A 6,081-nucleotide genomic window follows, 5' to 3' on the forward strand; every position below is an offset into this window, starting at 1 on the left:
GCGAGATGTGATCCTTCCAGTCAAACTATTTGTTGGGACTATTTTTTTAGATGCCTTTTTTTGTGAGGAAGATTGGTCCTGAGCTAATGTCTGTTACCAATGTTCCTTCTTTTTTTGTTTTCTCCCCAAATCCCCAGTACATAGCTGTATATCCTAGTTGTAGGTCATTCTAGTTCTTCTGTATAGGATGCTGCCACAGCACGGCTTGATGAGTGGTGTGTAGGTCCACGCCCAGGATCCAAACTGGTGAACCCTAGGCCAGCAGAACAGAGCTTGTGATCTTAACAGCTTATCCATGGGATCAGCCCCCAAATGTTGTTTTAAATCATTAAAGTTATTTATTTTAATCATTCAACAAACATTTACTGATTATTAGTTAAATGAATGGTAACTTGTATTTAACAAGGATAGAACAAATATAAAAATAATTGGAAATACTTTCTTGCTGAGTCACACCATATACTGGATGGCTCATTCACTTTATTTAGTTAATTCTCACAACATCATTGGGAGATAGATGTATTCATCAGGATTGTATGTATCCATCAGTGAGATGATGGTCTGAGAAAAAAAAAAGCACATGCCAAAAATCACACAGATCAAAGAGAGTGTCTAGAATTCAGAATTAAATTTGCACAAGCACTTTTTAAGATTTCAAGACAATGAAAGACAAGTCTCTGCGTCTTTGAGAAATTTAGGATCATGAAAATTAAACATATATAGAGTTTACTTTTGCATAGATTAAAAATTGAAATATCAAGGTCACTCAGATCCTCTGTTTTAATATAATATTATCAAATATTTATTGAGTATACCATATATATCAGGAATTGAGCTAACTTTGTAATATTTTGTGAAGTATATTGCTAAGTGAGTGTATCTTGTTTTAAATCTTGACTCTGCTACTTATTAGGTTCACAATAAACCCAAAAGAGGAAACTGAATCATAGAGAAATTAAATGAGTAATAATGTTAATTATTACATCACTTAATTATTAAGTAAATATCAATAGCATTTACTTCTTAGACTTATTGTGAGGATTGAAAAAGATTGTACCTATAACGTGTTTAGAAGAACATTAGGCACATAGGAATGCTCAAATTGTAAGCTAATAAAAAGAATGATTAGACCTGTTGATTGTCAATGTATTTATGTAATGTAGTGAGGTCATATGCTTATTCATAGCAAACCCAGTATATAAACCCAAGGAATTTCACTTTATTTAAGTTTAAGATTTTTCAAAACTTTGCTTTTAACAATGGTAGAAAGCCCAAAGGTTATGCAAAATCTTAACTGAAATTAATGATAGTGGATTTATCATTTTGTAGCTGGGGACCCTAGACCAAATGAATACTAGTTCCTAAAGTGAGTGAAGAGCTATTCTAGAGAATGAATTAGACTCTTTTTTTCCCTAGCCATTTTTCTTACACAGGGACTCTTTGTGGCTGTGGTAGCAGTGTTCATGTTTGAGGGCATGAGGAGATTTAGTGCATTTTATTCATGTATGTGAGTATAACTTTCTTACTCTTTATAAATGGGCTACATATGTAGGAGAGAGCAACAGGTTGAGTTTGTAGATTTTGTTTACTGCCTATAGTTTTATAGATTTAGAGAATTTGTCTTAATTTATTATCTCATTTTGTCATCTGCATATCAAAATATTCTGAAATGGTTCAAGGACAATAACTTTGGAGTTTATCTGGTTTTGCATTAAATAATTAGGTAATTGTGAAAAAGTGGAGTTTTTAACACTACATTTGTTCTGTTGCTTTGATGCGGCATCTTTTATCTGTGAACTCAGGCTGTAGACTTAGAAACTTCTGGTTTCAAGTTCTGGTTTGCTAAACACTAGTTAAGTGTTCTACATACACTTATAGAAGCCTCAACTAATTTTTACCTCTCTAAGGTATTATTACTCCTGTATGTGCATCAAACTGAACTTAAACTGTGTTCATTTGCATAGCCCTTTACTTTTTTCAAAGTTCTTCATTTATTTTTAAATTTGAAACTCAAACTCTCTGCCTTATTTAGGGAAGCAATTATTTTTCTACATTTTAGATGAAGAAAAGTGTGAAAGGAAGTGAAGTTAGGAATTTACACTTAAAATTGATGGCTGATTCAAGAATAGAAACTAGAGATCTTCTACTACTCTAAAATTGAAAAGCTAGAAATATAGGTGGTAGTTTATACGTGGTAAACTACAAATGTATGGGAAAGTTGAAATAAAAAGAGAAGATTACTGAGAAGGAAAATTAAGCATTATTTGTGGCCTTGAGTATGGAAAAAATTGGAGATTCAAATAAATATTTAGTTAAATTGATTAAAAAACCAGACCACATTTAATAAGCAGGAAAATTAATTTTCTGTCAAAAGAAGATAGAATGATTGGCTTTGCCTGACTTTTCTAACAACCTTAATTTCCTCAGAGGCTTATGTATAACCCAAAACTTTCACGTCTAGTTTGGGGAGAGGAAAAACAACTTAAATGATTTCTTATCTCTATGCACATGATTAAAATAATGGTTTTATTTATGTCCATTCAAATAAACAAGTGATTACTTTAAGAGTTGACCAAATCAGTATTTTAAATATTATTTTTAAAATGATTTTTTATTTATTTATAGGTAAGGAAATATTTTCATTATATAATTGGAGGCATAAAATCTTTACTTTTCCATGGTTTCCCTACAAGCTAATTCTAAATCTTAAAATTGTACCATAAAAATAAATCTCTTTGTTTGAAAGCTCCATTGCAAAGGAATTTTTTATTTGGAAAGTGACACAATGAACTTAGTCTGTAAAAGAGAGTGATGAAGACAGAATTTAAAAATTACTTGATGAGAAAATGTAGCTACAAGATTAGGGCAGAAGACACATCAAAAATTTCAAAGAAAATTTTAAGTGTAAATGATGCATTTTAAGGTCAAAATTTGTAGTAAAGACAACTGGACCATGTGGTTATCAGCTCTATATATCTTTTTTCATTATCATTGAAACTCAACCTAAATTAGCAGAAGCTACGATCAACCTCAGCTGAATTGCCTATATTTTCATATATCAAATCCTCTTTTAATATAATTGCTAAATGATGAAGAGATTCAAACTACTCTTATTCATTTCGTACATTTTCTAGACCCTTTTAATTAAAACTGTTTCTATTTAGAACTAGGGGATTTGGCTAGTAGATCTCAGTTATTTTCCTGCTCAAAATAATTTTATGACTAAAATTTCATTTTCTACATGGGAGCCATATTTACTAGACTTTATTATTGACAAATTTAGGTTACTGATTTGGCAACACTAACATTAAGAAAATAAAATCAGCAATTAATACCTCTATGGTTAATAAAGCAAAGACCACTTATTGATTTGAGTTTCACAACTATTTTGTGACCAAGTCCAAGAAGATTTCTTCATTTTTCAAATGAGATAACTTAAATTTAAAGAAATCAAGAGGTGGGTACCCAAATTCACACACTGGTATAATTAGTAATAGCACTGGGTCCCAAATGTTTGTCTTCATATAAACCTTTTTCCACAAGCTTCCTATAAAATTTTTCAGAATTATGCAGTGTCAAGATTCTTTATGGATTTGGACAAAAGACATAAATTAGGCAAATATAGAACAGAAATACATCCTGTAATTCAAATCACTGAGAATAAATTGATTTGCAAACCATAACATACTGAGTCAAGAGCAAAACTGTGAAGATAAGACTGCCTTCTGTTCCACTTTTTTAGTTTTAACTAATGCTTTATTCTGTGGTTCATTTAAGTACATGATGTTTATTGATGTGCCTATAGAAATCAACACACCTCTGTTATAAAATGTCAGGATTTTACTGTCACAAATCACTAAGAAAAAGATAAACAAGCTATCAAAAATTGTTCAAACCAACTGCAAGGGCCTCTTACAGAGAGTTTTTAGCTTTCACTTTTTAAATATATACATATCATTATATAAATCTTTAATTTTATTTTCTATTTCATTCTAGAATTATTTTGAGGTAACATATATTCCACTAGTGACCACTGTTAAGCTTTACATTTGCTTCTATATCATTAAACAGAAACTTTTATGACTCACAACTGCATCTTTAACAAATTTCAATTTGTAAGGATCCAGAGTAATATCCTTTCCAAGGACTTAGTTGTATGGTCCTTTAGAATTGAAAAATATTTAGCAACTATTAATAGTTTTTAGACTTTTTTTAATTGATTGATTGAATGCATTCATTTTTATTAATGTCAACATTGAACATAATGTCCTGAAGGACTGATTTATGGAAATCAGCATGAAACTAATCTGAAAAAAATTATTAAATATCAGATTTTTATTTTCTGAAACACTGGGATCATGTCCATTAAACACAGATTGATGATGTTAGTTATCATCAATTTTCCCCATGAACATTTTGGATATTGACTTATGCATTATGTCTTTTCGGGGGACTGTTAGGCATTTTTACCCCACTGGACCATGGAAAATAGGAATAGTGTCATTGTGTTTATTCTCTTGGGACTACCTCGAAAGAAGAACACTGAGGTCCTCAGCTTTATATTATTTTATTTTGCTACATTGCTGTTGGATGGGAATTTACTCACAATGATTTATATCACATGCAGTCAGCTAACTGACCAACCCTTGTATTTCTTCCTTAATTAACTCTCACTCTCCAACCTTTGCTATACATCACAGTGAGCCCCAAACTAATGACTGATTTATTGGCAGAAAGGACAATCATTCCCTGTAATAACTGCATGATACAGCTCTTTATCCTTCACTTCCTTGGAGGCATTGAGATCTTTATCCTCACAGGGATGGCCTATGACCACTACCTGGCGATCTGCAAGCCCTGCACTACAGGATAATCATAAGCAGACAGAGGTGTAATATGATCGTCATAGCTTGCTGTACGCGGGGATTTATATGCTCTGCCACTCAGTTTCTTCTCACCATCATCTTACTGTTCCTTGGCCCCAATGAAATAGATCACCACTTCTGTGATGTGTATCCTTTGCTGAAATTGGCTTGCATTAATACCTGCAAAATTGGCCTCTTGGTAATTGTTAATTCAGTTCTGATTGCTTTGATAACTTTTGTGATTTTGATGGTGTCTTACTTTTTGGTATTATACACCATCTGTGCTTACCCTGCAGAGAGCCGCACCAAAGCTCTTTCCACTTGCAGTTCCCACATCATGGTTGTGGTCCTGTGCTTTGTGCCTGTTCTCTTCTTTTACGTTAGACCAGTCACAACTTTCACTGAAGACAAAGTATTTGCTCTTTTCTACACTTTCATTGTTCCCAAGTTCAACCCTCTGATCTACGGGTTGAGAAACTTGGAGATGAAGAATGCCTTCAGGAAAATGTAGTATTGTTTTTGGAACAATTGTTTTTGAAAGAGAAGTAAGTTGTACGAAAATCATCTCAGAATTTCACCTTAGGGCTAAACCCTGAGCCCTAGAATTAATATGGAATAATATACAAAGAGTACACAGTGATTGCAAAAGCCAGCCACAGATCAGAGCTCAGAACCTTTAGAATTTTCTCAGACTTCTCCTGGTTGGGCAATTTTAGCTTATTTTTTCACGTTCACTCATTTTTCCTCTATTCTCTTCACACCTGTCTCAAGGCCTCCTTAATCTGACATTTTATTTTGAATGTGTACTGAAGTATTTCCTCCCCTCCTCTCGATTTCCAGTCTCAACTGACAATAAATAATAGGAAACCATATGGTAGAGGAGAATTATAGTCAGATTTTACTCCCTGTATCTCAGAGGAGAGCATTTAAGGTTGACTTTTGAGCTGAGGATAATAGGTAAATGAGTGGAATATTTAACTGCTTTGGCTAACCAGCATTCATAAACACTCTTCTATGTTGAATTTGAACATCTTTTTCATGTACAGCTTTTTGAGAAACCACCAAACCCTATTCTACAGTGGCTGTACCAGTTTACATTCCCTCCAGCGCTGTCCAAGGATTCCAAATTTTAGACATTCTGGCCAATATTTATTTCCCATTATTATTATTATCATTATCATTATTGTTATTATTGCCATCCTAATGAGCGTGAAGT

The 6,081-nt window shown here is 32.8% G+C and overlaps 1 pseudogene; it reads left to right on the forward strand.

The window, feature by feature from the left end:
- Positions 1-4,330: 4,330 nt before the first annotated feature.
- On the forward strand, positions 4,331-5,525 carry LOC139081290 (olfactory receptor 4P4-like; annotated as a pseudogene).
- Positions 5,526-6,081: the final 556 nt, after the last annotated feature.

This window comes from Equus przewalskii, unplaced genomic scaffold, assembly GCF_037783145.1.
Source record: "Equus przewalskii isolate Varuska unplaced genomic scaffold, EquPr2 contig_13297, whole genome shotgun sequence".
NCBI lineage: Eukaryota > Metazoa > Chordata > Mammalia > Perissodactyla > Equidae > Equus > Equus przewalskii.